This window comes from Kogia breviceps, chromosome 19, assembly GCF_026419965.1.
Source record: "Kogia breviceps isolate mKogBre1 chromosome 19, mKogBre1 haplotype 1, whole genome shotgun sequence".
Taxonomy (NCBI): Eukaryota; Metazoa; Chordata; class Mammalia; order Artiodactyla; family Physeteridae; genus Kogia; species Kogia breviceps.
The window spans coordinates 42,093,758-42,114,042 of NC_081328.1; the positions used below are offsets into that span (position 1 = coordinate 42,093,758).

General features: G+C 39.0%; 1 protein-coding gene and 1 pseudogene across 3 annotated transcripts in view; one reads left to right on the forward strand and one right to left on the reverse strand.

Moving 5' to 3' along the window:
* The window catches only part of KANSL1 (KAT8 regulatory NSL complex subunit 1), a 191,351-nt gene that overhangs the window by 76,317 nt on the left and 94,749 nt on the right, over positions 1–20,285 (reverse strand). The gene's annotated exons all lie outside the window — the stretch shown is intronic.
* On the forward strand, positions 16,404–17,549 carry LOC131746953 (G2/mitotic-specific cyclin-B2 pseudogene; annotated as a pseudogene).

Sequence of the window (20,285 nt, forward strand, 5' to 3'; positions counted from 1 at the left end):
GACCAAATACCTTTTGTTCTGGATCGAGTTCCAGCATGCTTGGCAGGATTATGTTTGAGGGGTGGAGGGTGATGAGGGAGACGGCTTCACAGGCAGATTATTCTGTACTGGTCCCTCAGTTAAAAAAAAAAGTGATGTTGATAAACTCAAGATCACTGACAAGTGACCACAATAATTGTTCATCCTAACTCATTAAGAACCAGTTCTTGCAAATACTCATAAAAACCCCTAGCACACAGGAAAAAATCTTTCATGTGCTCCTAGAATAAAAGGCAATGTAGTTAGAGGCTCTGATTTCAACTGGTCTAGTGAGAAAAAGCACAGTGGTCAGATAATAAGGAGCTTTAAGTCTTATTTCATTTTACTAATGCTTCCTTATGAGAATTAAATAACATAGTATATAACACCATATTTGTGATTCTTATACTTTCTATGTTCAGAACACTGCACATTACATACATTAATTCATGTAACTTAAAAACCCTGTCAGATAGGTACTATTACCATTATTACCCCCATTTTACTATGAGGAATTTAAGGAAATTAATTTTAAAAAGGTTGAGTAATTTGTCTAAGGTGACTATGCTGATAAGCAGCAGAGCCACGATTTGACCTATAGGCACTCTGGCCCAGAGTTCTATTCTTAACACCACACACACACACACACACACACACACACACACACACACACACACACACTTAAAAGAGTATCACAGACAAATTAACTTTCTCAAAAAGTATATCAAAAAGGGGGAGCGTGCTTAATTCACTGAAAAAAGGTTCTGTGAAGAGATGCTGAAATCCGTGAAAAGAGTATTTAATTGCCAAATGCATGCCATTTAGAAAAATTACCGGTAAGGAATACTGTGGTTAAAGAAAGATCACAGAAGTATTTGTGCTGAGTTCTGACAAATGGAAGGACAGAAATGAGGCTGGAGTAAGGAGTGGGAAGAACAAGTCAAGCAGTGGTAGGAACATAGGTAAAAATGCAAAGGCAGGGAAGAAAAGCTATATCCTGGACTTAGAAAAGTAGCAACAAGTATTAGTAGTAGTAATAAAAAAAGGCAGTGCCATTAGGTAACAGGCATTTAGCACATAACTGAAAAGAATACAAAGATAATTAAAACTTTCAGACATTACACAAGATGGAGATTCAAAGAATATTTCTGAAAATACAAAGAACATTTCATATTCTTCGTTGTGATAACTTCATAACAGTGAAATTTTTCTTAAAAATAATGTCTGACGCATTTCTTAAAAGGTTGTGTTGTGTCATGTTTTGAGAAGACATATAGAGTGTGGACAAGAATCTGACAAATAATTTTCAAGTTCACATGGATCAAAGTTCAAAACTTGCCAAGAATTCTTTGAAAAGGAATATTAAGGGAGGATCTGCCCCATCAATTATTAAACTTATGATTTATAAGTTTAGTATAATAAAGACAGCATGGTATTTAAACCACAATAGACAAATAGGTCAGCAGACTGTGAAATACAGTATAAACCTACATCTAAACATATATGGCAATATACAACAAAAGTTCATTTCAATTCTCAGAGGATGGTGTACTTAATAAATGGTGCTGACATAAACAACTCTGCATTTGGTGGGGAAGGGAGAGGGAACTTCTACTTCATATCATATGCAAAAATAAATCTCAAATGTATTAAAGAGTTTAACAGAACTGCTATGTTGGGGGGCATTCTTAAAGAACAGAAGAAACCCAGAAAGTTAATTTTTTGGAAAATTATCAATTAAAAATCCTCATACCCTTTGATCCAGTTATGCCACTTTTTCAAGACCCTATCCCAAGAAACAAAAGCACCCAATACAATGACATTTACTATTGGGGTAACTGAAAACAATCATAAAAAGATGCTCAGATGAGGATGGCACGCCAAAATGAACTAAGAGTTACATTCTGATTTTAAAAATTACTTTGGCTTCTGTAACTAATTGGCACAGGTAACAGTAACTCAAATGTCATCTTTAAAAATTTAATATCTATTTTACTGATTCAGAAATAAGACTACCTGATCAGTGCTACAATGTTTGCATTTTCCTAATAAAAATATATAAAATTAAGCCTGATGATCTATTGTTAGAAATAAGCAGGAACCATATAAATAATAGGAAAACATACACTGATCATCCAAACAGCAACATGTTAAAAAAAGAAAGACTCCCACTATTAAAGGAAATCAAGCTCCCAATCTATTCTATATTTGCATGGCCCTCATGTTTCCTCACTTGCAAAACTGATCACTAGGGTCCTTCTAGCTCTAAAATTCTACCCATCTTTGCTCCTAAGTGTCACGTTATAATAGCAGGGGACTCAACATCGTGCTCACAGTTCAAGGCACGTTCCTGCAAACAATGTGCCTAATTAATAATGCACTAAAACTGACAGTCAACTGAGTGCTTAGGTAACTAAATTCCCAAAACTAGGCCTAATCCCATTAAAGTTCATCAAACAATTGCTTCAGCATTTTAACAGAAATGTTAATTTCTTTCCAGAAGGCTATCAATTACATCACACAGAAAGATTCTATCCAGGTAAGGTTTGGAACAATTTTTCTTTCCAGTCTCTCCTTTTGATTTAGACACTCTAAAGATCTGACCAGGTAAAGGTTCATCACTCTGAAATTGCTCCAATTTTTCTTTTACAATACTTAGCTGTTTTTATAAGACAAGCATAATTATTTTGAAGAACAAAAAGGAGGTTACAACAGTTTTTCTTTCTCCCCTGCTGCATTAGAGCAAATGGTATAACGCTCTAGAGAGCAGCAACAGTTCTATAGCACTGCTACCCCCCCACCACCAATTTACACAGCTCCTGAAAGCTAAACAGAAATCTTAGGAAAAATATACATTCTAGAGATGAAGACAATGTTAGAGGTGTATTACATGGTAGCATGCATATATAGCTTTTCAGAGCTACATGTGATTTCAAACGAAAGACAAAAACTTCACTATGACACTATGAATAAAAAAAAGTTTATTTGTAGGACACTCTCACTCCCAACCAAAAAGTGCATTTAAACAACCCAAAGAGTTCTAGGGAAGCCAATAAATATAATCTTTGTGGAAGGGGGGAAATGCTAAGGCAATTGCAAAACATGCACATGCAGCTTTTATTGTTTCCCCAGAGATAGGTAGGGTCATCACAGAGAGCGACCACAAAATGCTTAAGCTGCTCAAAGACACCAGGCGAATGCCACCTAACTGCTGGAGAGTGAATTATCCCCCTGGGTAGTTTCCAATAAGATGAAGTGAGAGGGAGCCTGCAGGGTTGAAAAATATAATAGAAACAGTTTGGTTCATTTCACATTTTCTCATTAGTTTAAAATTCACATCATTAATTACAGAATCACAGAAGAAAAGAAAGAACTCCAGGAACCAAGTCTCTTATAGATATGATAAAGCAACTGATCTGCTAAGACTTATGGTAGAATGAGAACTAGACCCCCAACTTCCAACTACACACACTAGACTCCCAACTACACACACAACTTTCTACCACACAAAATTTAAACATTAAGTAATTCAGATTTTGTTAGAAATAGCCAGTTACACACATTCCTCAAAGGAAACACTGATAAAGTAAAAATAACCTATTAAACTATTAGAATCTTTCTTATTAAGGCACAAAACATTCAATGTAGATCAAGAACAGTAACTCAATTCAGTTTCATCCTGTGACTTCTCTGTTCAGCCTCTACCAGTGGCTCCCTTCATCCCCAAGTACAATGCAATCTCAACTTTACCACTAAAAAGCCTTCATTAATAGTCCTCCAACAACTTCGTTTCAACTCTCCAAAAGAATTCAAAAACTTTTCTAACAGCAAGTCAAAGTTCCATCATTTTTCTCTTCCACAGTTTGGTACTGGGCAATTACTTTAAACACAGAACAAAAATCCATAGGCCTATAGCTTCTAGAAGAGTGCTCAAAAATGTTTTTTAAATGGCAAAATAATCTCAATAAAATCAATAGTAATGCTGTAATAATGTTTAAAATTACATTCTCAAAAACTAGAAACTGGTACAACTAACTATTGTATTATGGTGGTTTTAAAATATGGCTAAAGTTCTTTGACACTCCTCCCATTAAAAGATGGGGTTCTAGTATGGAGGTTCCTTAAAAAACTATAAGTAGAACTACCATACGACCCAGCAATCCCACTACTGGGTACATACCCTGAGAAAACCATAATTCAAAAAGAGTCATGTACCAAAATGTTCATTGCAGCTCTATTTACAACAGCCAGGACATGGAAGCAACCTAAGTGTCCATCAACAGATGAATGGATAAAGAAGATGTGGCACATACATACAATGGAATATTACTCAGCCATAAAAAGAAACGAAATTGAGTTATTTGTAGTGAGGTGGATGGACCTAGAGTCTGTCATACAGAGTGAAGTAAGTCAGAAGGAGAAAAACAAATACCATATGCTAACACATATATATGGAATCTAAGAAAAAAAAAGTCATGAAGAGCCTAGGGGTAGGACGGGAATAAAACACAGACCTACTAGAGCATGGACTTGAGGATATGAGGAGGGGGAAGAGTAAGCTGTGATGAAGTGAGAGAGTGGCATGGACATATATACACTACCAAACGTGGGTGGATAGCTAGTGGGAAGCAGCCGCATGGCACAGGGAGATCAGCTAGGTGGGTGGTTTGTGACCACCTGGAGGGGTGGGATAGGGAGGGTGGGAGGGAGGGAGATGCAAGAGGGAAGAGATATGGGAACATATGTACATGTATAACTGATTCACTTTGTTGTAAAGCAGAAACTAACACACCATTGTAAAGCAATTATACTCCAATAAAGATGTTAAAAAAAGATGGCGTTCTGTCTCTGCCCCTTGAATCTGAGAGGGCCCGTGACCACTTCAGGCAATGGAATATGAGGGAAGTGATGCTAGGTAACTTCCCAGGCCAGGTTTTAAATGAACAGTCAGCTTCCACCCTTGTTTGCTAGACAATGAGACACCACGTGTGAGGTCTCACAACCCTGAGGCTGTCACTTAAGAGACCAAGTGTGGAGGCACTTGGCCAAGGGTCTGTAGCAAAGCCATCTAGGCATCCTAACAAGGTGCCACATATGTGAGTGAAGAAGCCATCTTGGAAGTGATCCTCTAGTCCCAGGTGTTTTGGCCCCCAGCCTTTAAATCTTCCCAAGCTGAAGTTCCAGACATCCTGAATAAGAGACAGACCATTCCAACTCTACTCTGAATTCTGACCCAGAGAATCTGCAAGAATAAAATAAACGTTGTCTCAAGCCATTCAATCTGAGGTGGCTTGTTAGGCAGCAATAACAGAAACAGTCATTATCCAATAAAGTTGAACATTTGCATACTTTACCACCCAGCAATTCTAATTCATGGATATACACCACCACCACCCAACCCTTAGCACACATATACCAGGAGGCATACTCAAGAATGTTCAGAGTAATAGCATTGACCATTACTTAGAAAATAAAATAACCTGAGGGAAAACCCAAATGCACATCAAGAGGAGAATGGCTAAACTACGATATATTTGCTCAGTGGAGCAGTGAAAATGAATGAACTACAGCTATATGAAAAAAAACACAGTGGGGCTTCCCTGGTGGCGCAGTGGTTGAGAATCCGCCTGCCGATGCAGGGGACACGGGTTCGTGCCCCGGTCTGGGAAGATCCTACATGCCGCGGAACAGCTGGGCCCGTGAGCCATGGCTGCTGAGCCTGTGCGTCCGGAGCCTGTGCTCTGCAACGGGAGAGGCTGCAACAGTGAGAGGCTGGCGTACCACACACACACACAAAAAAAAACAGTGTTTTTTAAAATTATTATTTTTTAAATTTTTGGCTGTGTTGGGTCTCAGTTGCGGCACACGGGATTCTTTTTTGTTACAGCGCATGGGCTTCTCTCTAGTTGCGGCTTGCAGTTTCTCTCTAGTTGTTGTGTGAGCGCTCTGTAGCTTCAGCACGCGGGCTCTCTAGTTGTGGTCCCTGGGCTTAGTTGCCCCGGGGCATGTGGGATCTTAATTTCCCTGTCCAGGGATCCAACCTGTGTCCCCTGCATTGGAAGGCAGATTCTGAACCACTGGACCACCAGGGAAGTCCCCAAAGCACAGATTTTTAAATATTAGTCACATAATGTTGAAAATCCAAGTCCCATGAGACAACTTATAATATTCTCTCTTTTGTAAAGTTTAAAGATAAGCAAAAGTAACCTAGAGATCCCTGGGGAAACTGTAAAGGCTGTGTGCACATGTTTTTCAATTGCCTTAGCATTTCTGCCCCTCCAACAAAGGTTCTGTCCATTGGCTTCCCTATAGTTTTTTAGGTAATCAGGTATGAGGTGCACAGTGGTGTCATAGGTGTATATTATTGAAAAACTAAAGCGAAGCATAGACCAGTAACAACAGTGTCATGAGCCCAGGAGTCCAATTAAAAAGGAATGCACAGGACTTCCCTGGTGGCACAGTGGTTAAGACTCCGAGCTCCCAATGCAAGGGGCCCGGGTTGGATCCCTAGTCAGGGAACTAGATCCCACATACATGCCCCAACTAAGGAGCCCGCTGGCTGCAACTAAGACCCGGTGCAACCAAGTAAATAAAATAAAATAAATAAATGACACACACACACACACACACACACACACAGGGTAGTACATGAAAAGGAAGGACATGCTGTATGACAGGATGAGGGGGGCGGGGGACAAGAGCACCCACGTTACCACTGGGTTATGAAAAATCCTTTTTCCAGTTTCAGATATTAGACAGTTATTGAAATCCAATTTGCACTCCACCAATTTCCCTTTAAATACTCATTAAAATTAGAATCTTACACAGCTAGAAACTAAGAATACAGGTTAATCTCTGAATAGCCAGAGAAATTTCCAATAACTAACCAAAATTTAGAAGAAGCATTAAGGCAAAAAAAAAAGGAACACATGAGGAAAAGATAGATTTCTATTTCTAATCACTATATCATATACAGAATTTCTAATAACCAAAGGCAGTGAAGGCATCTATTGCCAATCCCTTCCACAAACTTAAAAAAAAAAAAAAAAGCTCATTTCTTTCCTGCGTTACAAATTTCAAATAATGAAATGAAAGCTAGATGAAAGTAGACAGAAAATTGTATTTGATATCCAAGGATATTTAGTTGGCAATGAGAAGAAGCTGAAGCATCATTTCCATAAAATGATGGAAAATGGTATTCACTGACTGTTGAGCAAGGAAAAGGACTAAATACTGCATCAGGTCATCCAAGAAGCAAAATTACTCAAAAAGGCAGTGTGACATAATCATACAGAAGATTCCTCCTCAGCCAGCACATATGAACACCATCAAGTATCAGGAAGTTGGCCAAAGGCTGCACTCAGTAACACTTATAAAGCTCAAAGTAGGAATGTAGAGGCAACAAGGTAGACACTGAGAGAAAGCATTCCATCAAGCTGTTTACCTGCATATATCAAGAACCTTTCCTCCCAGGCAATGTAACTGTCTACCTTAAAATCTCACAGAGATTCAGTATTCTGTATTGACCTATATGGGAATAGGATCTAAAAAAGAGCAGATATATATATAACTAATTCACTTTGCTCTACAGCAGAAACACCTTATAAATCAACTATACTCTAATAAAAATTAATTTTTAAAAATCCCTTAGAGAGGGCTTCCCTGATGGCGCAGTGGTTGAGAGTCCACCTGCCGATGCAGGGGACACGGGTTCGTGTCCCGGTCCGGGAGGATCCCACATGCCCCGGAGCGGCTAGGCCCGTTAGCCATGGCCGCTGAGCCTGCGCATCCCGAGGCTGTGCTCTGCAGCTGGAGAGGCCACAGCGGTGAGAGGCCCACGTACCGCCAAAAAAAAAAAAAAAAAAAATCCCTCAGAGAGAAAAACAGGGAAACTATCAGAAGTAGAGTTCACTGTAAAGTAAAGGCTACAAAATTGGCCAGATACAAAATAAGTGTCCCCAAACTAAAATTCTCACATCCTTACAAAAATCTGTTTTTGATAGTCCTCTCCTCCTCTGTAAAAAAAAAAATATATATATATATATATATTCTTCCAGTATCTCAAGCTGGAAAGCTTGTTATCCTCAACTCCTCTCCTTCTCTCACAACCATATTTAATCCACGAGAAACTCTTTTGGCTCTACCTTCAAAATACATCTAATCTCAGACCACTTCAACCAAGCAACCATCATCTCTCAGCTGGAAATGGCATCAGCCTCCTGAGTGGTCCTCCTGCCTCGGACTTACCTTATAGTCCTCTGCTCAGAAAGTTCCCATCTAACCCAGAGTAAAAGCCAAAGTTCCTACAAGGCTCCTCGCTATTTCTCATCCTCCATTCTCTGACTTAAATGAACCTGTCTTGGAACACGTTCTTCTCCCAGATATCCTTGGGCAATGTTTCTGTATTTCCCTGGGGCCGCCTTATCAAAGAAGCCTGCTCTGACCAACACAAAATAGTGAAGCTGCTGCCACCACCCTCCCCTGACTCTCCTCTGTTTCCACAGCACTTACCACCTGATATATATTTACTCATTTATTGTCTCAGTTCCTCCAGCAGTGTCAGTTACAAGAGGGCAGGAATTTTTTGTTTTATTCACTCATGTATCACAAGAAATTCTTGCTTTATTTACTAATGTAGCCCCACAAACCCAATACAGTAAGTCCCCAACATAGGAATCTTCAAGTTGCATTTGCATGTCCAATCACGTTAGTTAGTTCATGTGTCTGGCGTACACTGTCATGTGTCAGCTATGATGAGAAAAGAAGCGCTACTACCCAGATATCACTGGATCTTTTCTTCAAGAAGGCAGATAGAATTGAATCCAGCAAGGAACCAGAACCTGTGCCATCAACGTCAGGTGTGAGTGAAATTGCAGCTTGCCCTCCGTCTCCTATTGCTGACGATCCTTCAGCTCTACCATCTCTACCTCCTCTCCCTCCTCCAGTCAGCAACTCTTCTTGCCTGTTCACTCGATGCCAGCCCCTGTATGCCAGCTGTTGTGCTGTACTACTGTACCTTTCAAGGTACTATACTGTAAGATTAAAAATGTTTTTTGGGTGTTTTTAAAAATATATTTGTGTGAAAAGTATTATAAACCTATTACAGTACAGTACAACATAGCCGATTGTGTTAGTTGGGTACCTATGCTAACTTTGTTGGACTTATGAACAAATCGGACTTACAAATGTGCTCTCAGAACGGAACTCCTTTGTATATAGGGGGCTTACTGTAGTCTCATGTGCAGTAAGCATTCAGTATGTTAAATGAATAAATATTGGTGGTGGTGGAATGAGGAAGGGAGTATCCTATCCACAGTGGTTCACAGTAGCATGTGTACAGCTGGAAAGGCAGGCACAAATCTTTACTGAGGGTTATTAGTTTATAGATTTGATCTAATTCCAATGAAAACCCCAGAGGGATTTTTTGAGAGAATTTGACAAGACTGATGGACTTGACTACACAAATTTAAAACTTCTATAATTCAAAAAACATACCAATTAAAAGGCAAACAGAAAGCTAGGGAAAACAATTTATACTTATGAATCAATTCAAAAGGACAATATAAGCAAATGACTATGAAAGATTTATTTATATAAAAATACACATGGCCAATAAATACAAAGCAAGGGTTAAACTACATTAGTAAATCAAAGCAATACAAATTTTAAAGGATGCCTTTTCTGCCAAGCAAATTTTAAAAGTCATGAAAAGAACTGTATCTAATGCCTGCTAGGTTTCAGGGAAACTGCTGATGAAACAGCAGTTTAATTCTGGAGAACAATATAACATTTATCAAAAACCTTAAAACTGTCATTATCGACGCAAGAGGGAAGAGATATGGGAACATATGTATAGCTGATTCACTCTGTGTAAAGCAGAAACTAACACACCATTGTAAAACAGTTATACTCCAATAAAGATGTTAAAAAAAAAAACTGTCCTTATCCCATGACCAAAAAAATTTTCCACATCAGAAATTTAACCTAAGATAATAACCTGTGATATGAAGCAAGTTTTACTCACAACAAAACTTCTATATAAGAGATCACAAACGAAGGTCATGTTCCTGAAGTTGGTTTTATTTGCTTATAGTTGAATTTTCTTTGGCCTCCATAAGGGTATCAATATTTTTTCAATTCTTTGCCAGCACTTTAAAATCTATTATGTACAAAGACAAGATCTGCCAATGCTGGGTCTGCAAGTCTCTCAATGACTATTAGCTCAACAGCAGCTGATCCCTTCAGCTGTGGCACTTGATCCACAGTTCAAAATTATCCCCACCTGGTAGGTGTCATTCATTTATATTATATGCCTGAACTCCCGAAGTTACCTGAGTTGGAAACCCTACACTAGAAGTTAAACGTTAAGCCCGCAGGGCTGTCTAAACCCATATTGTAGGGCCCCACCCCCAGAGTTTCAGATTCAGCAGATCTGAGGTGGGGTCCCAGAATTTACATTTCTAACAAGTTCCAAGGTGATGCTAAGTAATGCTGCTGGTCCAAAGACCACACTCTGAGAAACTTAGACTGATGAAACTTCCTCAATGAAGCCAGAGAGGGGTCCCATGAATTACACAATTGCAGGATACCTGAATAATCCTGAGGATTCCATTTAAGGGGATGGGGGTGAGGGTGCTAAGAAAAGCTGATGGATCGAAAACCAATAGTCACCGCAGATGTGACAGCACTGACTTCCCCTAATTATCAGAGGTAGAAACCCATTGCCCTAAATTTAGGAATAATCCTAGATTAAATTCTTGGTCCTATTTTTTAAATTCTACATTCTTCCTCATGGGTTTTATTTATTCTCAAAGTTTTAAATACCTCTTCTACACTTCATAACATAATACGGGGTGTAAATAAAGACTGCTGTAAAAGATACCTTATAGCTCCAATATTTCATGACCAACAAATGTGTTATTACCAGCTCTAATATCTTCTACTGAATTTGAATTCTTTCTTCAGCTAGAAACTATACATAGTAGGTAACATTTGTTCTAGGCACTGCTACCAACTTTACATGAATTTCATCATACAACCCTAAGAGACAGCACCTCCTATCCCCATACTGCAGATGGAGAATCTGAGGCACTGAGGGATTAGGTCATTGGCCCAGAGAAGAAAAAGCAAGATGTACATCTGGCTCCAGAGCCCTTAATTTTAATCACTGCATTGTAGTGCCTCTATCCTCATTGCCTTTGTGTTAAAGGTAAGCTTAGTTAACAGGGAATTCAATTTAAGGTCTTTACCTAGCTCTTTTTTTTTTTTTTTTTTTGGTGGTACGCGGGCCTCTCACTGCCGTGGCCTCTCCCATTGCGGAACACAGGCTCCGGACGCACAGGCTCAGCGGCCATGGCTCACGGGCCCAGCCGCTCCGCGGCACGTGGGATTCTCCCGGACCGGGGCACGAACCCGCGTCCCCTGCATTAGCAGGCGGACTCTCAACCACTGCGCCACCAGGGAAGCCCTTTACCTAGCTCTTGAACCCATTTTTCTGTTTCCATATACAGATAAGAACTCTACTTAAAACAGGCCAACACATATGAAGAACTTTCCTTATTTATGAAGGAAAAGGAGGAGGGATGAAAGGGGAAAACCTCAACAAGAATCAACATTCCCCTTTAAAAAAGTATTTCTCCCATCCTAAAAAAAGTGTAAGGCTACAAGCTTTGAAACCAGGACATTCAAACATCAAACCCCTCATTCATGGAGACACTAAAAGTTTAAAAAGAATCTTAAAGTATAACGTAAACTTAATGTTATATGTCAATTATATTTCCATAAAGCTGGGGAGAAAAAAAAGAATTCTTAAACTGTTGAGGCATTCCAATATAACACAATCTGAATACCAAGGCAAGTTTCACTCTCAGGGGTGGGCTTCAGCGCTTGAAACAAAGTTTTAGAGACCCTGTACAAACCTCCTGCTTGAAATTAAAGTACTGTAAGCTGTCTGTTACAGAGAAATTTGTCTTTTAGCCTGAATGAAAGCAGCACAATTTTCTGAAGTTTATATAAGCGCTGCAGTTCCACACAATAGTCTACCACCATGATCTTGAAGAGTCATATCTAGTCAGATGCCAGCAGCTATCTTTAAAGGTAATCTAACAGATGTATATGTTAAACATATAAAATGTGAGAGAGACAGCACTTTAGGAGGAGCAAAGGTGAAACTAAACTAATCGATTCAAATCTTTGCTCCAGTAGTTACATGTGAGCCTGGGCAAGTCCATTGTCCCTCCCACCCCTCCCCCTACTCAGAGACTCAGTTTCTGTAAGAAACTACCTAACTTCAAAGAATTTTTGCAGTAATTTAATGACATCATGTGTTTAATGCCCTAGCACAAGAGTACAGGTGTAAGGCACTGTATGTATAAGAATATTAAACCTTATCCCGTCTTTATTTATCATTATATATCCTTATTTATCTTTACTTATCATTATTCCTTATCCTGTATTATCTAATGTGTTAGTGTTAGCTGGGCAAGGGGATTACCGGTAATTTACTGGTAATTTGCTTCCTGTGTTTTTTTAATAAAAATTATTTTTTATAATAAAATATTTTGTAAATAAAATTTTAAACAATTTTATTAGAAAAAAGAAAAACCCAAACGATCTAATGTTTTATTTCTTAACATTTTTCCTGCTGCCACAACACATGCATTCATAATAAATTCTCACTATAAGTCTCTCATCACAAAAATCAACTTTCAACTACAGATAAGCTAAATATTATCAATATTACCACTGTTTCTACCCCCAAGACACTGTGATTTACCCTAAAGCTGAAAATCACTTACTGAAAAGCAACACATTTTATATAAAAAACCTCGAAATTCTTGGACTAGTGCTATTTCTCAATTATAAAAGGAAGCACAGACACTCCATTATAACAACATTTAAAAGTATGTGACTCAACCTGCCGAGACTGAACCAGGAAGAAATAGAAAATATGAACAGACCAATCACAAGCACTGAAATTGAAACTGTGATTAAAAATCTTCCAGCAAACAAAAGCCCAGGACCAGATGGCTTCACAGGCGAATTCTATCAAACATTTAGAGAAGAGCTAACACCTATCCTTCTCAAACTCTTCCAAGAGATAGCAGAGGGAGGAACACTCCCAAACTCATTCTATGAGGCCACCATCACCCTGATACCAAAACCAGACAAAGACGTCACAAAGAAAGAAAACTACAGGCCAATATCACTGATGAACATAGATGCAAAAATCCTCAACAAAATATTAGCAAACAGAATCCAACAGCACATTAAAAGGATCATACACCATGATCAAGTGGGGTTTATCCCAGGAATGCAAGGATTCTTCAATATACGCAAATCAATCAACGTGATACACCATATCAACAAACTGAAGGAGAAAAACCATATGATCATCTCAATAGATGCAGAGAAAGCTTTTGACAAAATTCAACACTCATTTATGATAAAAACCTTGCAGAAAGTAGGCATACAGGGGACTTTCCTCAACATAATAAAGGCCATATATGACAAACCCACAGCTAGCATTGTTCTCAATGGTGAAAAACTGAAACCATTTCCACTAAGATCAGGAACAAGACAAGGTTGCCCACTCTCACCACTCTTATTCAACATAGTTTTGGAAGTTCTAGCCACAGCAATCAGAGAAGAAAAAGAAATAAAAGGAATCCAAATAGGAAAAGAAGAAGTAAAACTGTCACTGTTTGCAGATGACATGATACTATACATAGAGAATCCTAAGGTTGCTACCAGAAAACTACTAGAGTTAATCAATGAATTTGGTAAAGTTGCAGGATACAAAATTAATGCACAGAAATCTCTGGCATTCTTATACACTAATGATGAAAAATCTGAGAGTGAAATTAAGAAAACACTCCCATTTACCATTGCAACAAAAAGAATAAAATATCTAGGAATAAACCTACCTAAGGAGACAAAAGACTTGTATGCAGAAAACTATAAGACACTGATGAAAGAAATTAAAGATGATACAAATAGGTGGAGAAATATACCATGTTCGTGGATTGGAAGAATCAACATTGTGAAAATGACTATACTACCCAAAGCAATCTACCGATTCAATGCAATCCCTATCAAATTACCACTGGCATTTTTTACAGAACTAGAACAAAAAATTTCACAATTTGTATGGAAACACAAAAGACCCCGAATAGCCAAAGCAATCTTGAGAACGAGAAATGGAGCTGGAGGAATTAGGCTCCCTGACTTCAGACTCTACTACAAGGCTACAGTAATCAAGACAATATGGTACTGGCACAAAAACAGAAATATAGATCAATGGATGAGGATAGAAAGCCCAGAGATAAACCCACACACATATGGTCACCTTATCTTTGATAAAGGAGGGAAGGATATACAGTGGAGAAAAGACAGCCTCTTCAATAAGTGGTGCTGGGAAAACTGGACAGCTACATGTAAAAGTATGAAATTAGAACACTCCCTAACACCACACACAAAAATAAACTCAAAATGGGTTAAAGACCTAAATGTAAGGCCAGACACTATCAAACTCTTAGAGGAAAACGTAGGCAGAACACTATACGACATAAATCACAGCAAGATCCTTTTTGACCCATCTCCTAGAGAAATGGAAATAAAAACACAAATAAACAAATGGGACCTAATGAAACTTAAAAGCTTTTGCACAGCAAAGGATACCATAAACAAGACCAAAAGACAACCCTCAGAATGGGAGAAAATATTTGCAAATGAAGCAACTGACAAAGGATTAATTTCCAAAATTTATAAGCAACTCATGCAGCTCAATAACAAAAAAACAAACAACCCAATCCAAAAATGGGCAGAAGAACTAAATAGACATTTCTCCAAAGAAGATATACAGATTGCTAACAAACACATGAAAGAATGCTCAACCTCATTAATCATTAGAGAAATGCAAATCAAAACTACAATGAGATATCATCTCACACCGGTCAGATTGGCCATCATCAAAAACTCTAGAAACAATAAATGCTGGAGAGGGTGTGGAGAAAAGGGAACCCTCTTGCACTGCTGGTGGGAATGTAAATTGGTACAGCCACTATGGAGAACAGTATGGAGGTTCCTTAAAAAACTACAAATAGAACTACCATACGACCCAGCAATCCCACTACTGGGCATATACCCTGAGAAAACCATAATTCAGAAAGACTCATGTACCAAAATATTCATTGCAGCTCTATTTACAATAGCCAGGACATGGAAGCAACCTAAGTGTCCATCAACAGATGAATGGATAAAGAAGATGTGGCACATATATACAATGGAATATTACTCAGCCATAAAAAGAAATGAAACTGAGTTATTTATAATGAGGTGGATGGACCTGGAATCTGTCATACAGAGTGAAGTAAGTCAGAAGGAGAAAAACAAATACCGTATGCTAACACATATATATGGACTCTAAGGGGAAAAAATGTCATGAAGAGATTAGTGGTAGGACGGGAATAAAACACAGACTTACTCGAGCATGGACTTGAGGATATGGGGAGGGGGAAGGGTGGGCTGAGACGAAGTGAGAGAGTGGCAGGGACATATACACACTATCAAATGTAAATTAGATAGCTAGTGGGAAGCTGCTGCATAGCACAGGGAGATCACCTCTGTGCTTTGTGACCACCTAGAGGGGTGGGATAGGGAGGGTGGGAGAGAGGGTGATGCAAGAGGGAAGAGATATGGGAACATATGTATATGTATAACTGATTCAGTTTGTTGTAAAGGAAAAACTAACACTATTGTAAAACAATTATACTCCAATAAAGATGTTAAAAAAAAAAAAAAAAAAAAAAAAGAATACAAAGCAAACGAAACAACAACAACAAAAAAAAAAAAAAAAAAAAAAGTATGTGACTTCGTGTGACACACAAAATAAAAACACATTAGTCCCTGCCCTTAAGATGCAGCATGCAAAACAAAATGATACCCAATTCACCCTAAATTCAGTCTCCACATAGAAAGGCATAAAGGTGAAGTCAAGAACCTGCAAGCTGTAATCCCCTGAAGGGATCATGGAGGCTGGTTTCTAAAGCCCAGTAGAGAAGTCCTAGGAATGTGTAAATGACCCTGCACAGCAAAAGGGAAAGAGCAGATAACCAACTGAATAAGAGAACAAAAAAAGATCAGTGAAATTATATTTTTAAGCCTATGGCCACATATGGTTCTATTTTTTATATTCATCATTTACTATTAAAAACCACTGCAGGAATCCTAGAACTAGGCGACTTCACGAAGATCCCCAGCGGTGCGGGCTCAGAGCGCAGTCCTAACGGCGCTGGGGAAGCCGGCGCCGGGGAAGCTAGTGCTCTCCGTTTCCAGTCCGTGTCCCTCCCTGGCCTGGGCTGCCACTCTTGCCTGTCCTGTCCCTCATGGCGCTGCTCCGACGCCCGACAGTGTCCACCGATTTGGAGAATATTGACACAGGAGTTAATTCTAAACCTAAAAGCCATGTGACTATCAGGTGGGCAGTTTTACAAGAAATTGGAAATCGAGTTACAATCAGAGCCACACAAGTAACTAAGAAAGCTCAGAACACTAAAGTACCTGTTCTACCCACCAAAACAACAAATGTCAACAAGCACCTGAAACCTACTGCTTCTGTGAAACCAGTGCAGATGGAAGTGTTGGCTCCAAAGGGTCCCTCTCCCACACCTGTGGATATCTCCATGAAGGAAGAGAACCTCTGTCAAGCTTTCTCTGATGCCTTGCTCTGCAAAATTGAGGATATTGATACTGAAGACTGGGAGAACCCTCAGCTCTGCGGTGACTATGTTAAGGATATCTACCAGTATCTAAGGCAGCTGAGGTTCTGCAATCCATAAATCCACATTTTTTAGATGGAAGAGATATAAACGGACACATGTGTGCCATCCTGGTGGATTGGCTGGTGTAAGTCCACTCCGAGTTTAGGCTGCTGCAGGAAACTCTGTACATGTGCGTCGCGATCAGGGACCGATTTTTACAGGTTCAGCCAGTCTCTCGTAAGAAGCTTCAACTGGTTGGGATTACAGCTCTGCTCCTGGCTTCCAAGTATGAGGAGATGTTTTCTCCAAATATTGAAGACTTCGTTTACATCACAGACAATGCTTACACCAGTTCTCAAATTCGAGAAATGGAAACTCTAATTTTGAAAGAACTGAAATTTGAGTTGGGTCGACCTTTACCACTACATTTCTTAAGGCGGGCATCAAAAGCCAGAGAGGTCGATGTTGAACAGCACACTTTAGCGAAACAACTTGATGGAAATGACTCTCATTGACTACGACATGGTGCATTATCACCCTTCTAAGGTGGCAGCAGCCGCTTCCTGCCTGTCCCAGAAGGTTCTAGGCCACGGAAACTGGATACACAGAGAATGAAGTACTGGAAGTCATGCTGCACATGGCCAAAAATGTAGTGAAAGTAAATGAAAAGTTAACGAAATTCATCGCCATCAGGAATAAGTATGCCAGCAGCCCCAGCTGAACTCAAAAACCATCCAAGAGCTTGCCTCACCTCTGCTGGGACGGTCCTAGGATGCCGAGGCCCTCAGGGAAGAGTGCTTCGTCTGTGCACTTTGTCTTACTGATTTGGAACTCCTGACTTTATATATAGTCCTCTGGTCTATTTCATGAAACCTTTTCTCAGACTGATTTTCTAAATGTATATTAAGGAAAAATAAAGCTGTTGATTTTCTTAAGGTAAAAAACAAACAAACACAAAAAAACCCACTGCAATATACTGGTGATGTCCAAGACAAATATTATGGCAATAATATTTACTTTGCTTAAGGAAAGAATTCAGAAGTAACTGAGGAACTAAATAGAATGGAAAACAGGTCTACTCTGGGCATCTAACTGGTATGAAATTATGTTAGAAACAGATCTGAATTAGGAGGGAAAGGCAAGTTGACATGCTACTGCAAAAGAAGAAAGAAGACTGGCCTCAGCAATGAACGAAGACGAAGATCAGAGAAAACATGATAGCATATATCTGCATTGACTGCTTTTTAAAAATTAACAGACATTATTTCTTAGAATAGTTTTAGGTTTACAGAAAAACTGAGTGAAAAGTAGAGATCCCATATATCCCCCCCCCCAACAGTTTCCTCTACGATTATGCGTTAGTGTAGTACATTTGTTAACAACTGATGAACCAATTGATACATTATTATTATTAATTAAAGTCCACAGTTTACACAATAGGGGTTTACTCTTTGCAGTTTTGACCAATGTATAATGACATGTATCCACTATTTTTAATATGTAATGCCAAAATCAAAGAGAGTGCTGTTCTAGCTCTCATTGTCTTTATCACAATAATATAAACTGAACTCCTAATCTTCCCCTGCCCCCACCTACTTTTCCTACTCTTCCCCATCTCAATAAAGAGCAATACCTTCCTTCAACTGGCTGAGACCAAAAAACTCAACGTTCACAACCCATACACCTAACCCATGAGCAAATCCTACCTGCTCCGCTTTCAAAATATATCCAGAATAAAACATTACTCCTCACAAACTTTACCACCACCCTGACCCAAGCCACCATCCTCTGGCACCAGATATCACAACAGCCCCCAGCACAGATGCCCCAGCTGCTGTTCAAAGCAGTCAGCTTTTCTTTCAAACTAGGTCAGATCATGTCACCCCTCTACTCAAAGGTGATACTCAGAGTAAAACCTAAAATCCTTACAATAATCAACTAGCTTCCAAACACCCTATCTCCACCTACTCCAGTCCCCCTTTACCCTGAGTTTACCTCCTACTAGGCTCCTTCTCACTACTGAAGCTACACTGCTATCATAAAGACAAAGATGCATTTAGCCATAAGTGCTTAAAGGTAAACAAGTATTCACATTGTGAAATGGAACATTTCTAATCATATTCATAACAAAACTGCTATAATATTAACTGGCTGAGAAATGGGTGAGGGAGGATCCCCTATCAACACAAGGATGGTTAGAAACAGTGAATTAATCCATCCTGATAAACAACTTATTAAGTATCAAGCTTTAATGTGAATAAAGTACTTCTCCTAAATCTAGAGATCTAGATCCCAAATACATTTGCCTACACAGGGTACCACCCAAGGGCCTGGAGGGTGGAGGTGAAAGTGGGGAGGGCAGAGCCATACAACACTGTACACAGAGTAACACACCTGGTTACTCTTTACTCTCTGCAAGACAGCTACATTCAATGGAAACCTCTTATAAAATGGGCAGAGAATAAGGCAATCCTCCTGCTCATTAATACAATAAAACCAAGACTTATGTAGGAAAAGTTAAGGAACACTGTAGTTGAACTAACAATTTCAGCCTTGCAGATCAATTTGTGTGACTGTGTTCAGTAGCATCAGATTTTACTATCACTATTGTCCATTTCAGTTCAGTTCCCAGGCTTTACAATCCCAAAGGACAGAAAGAGGTAAGTATCCTATGTGCTAGTATTAGTAATATTAGAAAGTGCTACCATTTATTGAAACCTGAAGGGCCACGTACTTGACATGTATCATTTTCTAATTTTAATTACAACTTAAAGTAAATATTGTATTCCAAGGCTATTAGAGACTGAGCAATTTTGACAAAGTCACACAGCTAATCAGTGCCAGAAGAAATTCAAACTCACAACTGACTCAAAAGTCTGTATTCTAAAATATATCTCAATAAAGCTGTTTTCAAAAAGTGCTTTCTTTCCAATAGACCACAGGCTTTTCTGAGTCAAAACTGAAATCCTTATGACAGACATATAAAGCACACTGGGTTCTGGACAATATAAAGGAGTACTATCAGAATATTTTATTTAGCAAAATAAATTAAAGGTAAAGGGGCTTAAAATCTGAAAATATTTACCTAATAAGAACTGTAATTTTTTTTGCCCAACTTCAAATTAAATGAGTTTTAGGACTCAGTTTTCCACAGTCCTTTCCTCCAAGACATCTGAACACCCTAAAAAGAAATACATGAATAGCCTGGATATTTACTTCCTTTGATAAGTGGAAAAAAGTAACGTGAAAATGTTTCTGGCTATACTAGTCAACAAAAAAATTGCCCACCAATGTGGAATCTAGCCTTCAAAAACTGGTCATGGTCATTACCCAACCTCTAAGCAATAATACATTCAACTGGATTAGCAAGCTAATAAAGAAGGAGAGAAGCCACAGGAAATTTGAGAGGTAACTTATAATTGGCTCTCATCAGACTCACAGACTGGGTCTAATGAGAGGCCAGGTGACATGGTGGGATTATGCAAGCCAGTAACAACCATATTGAAT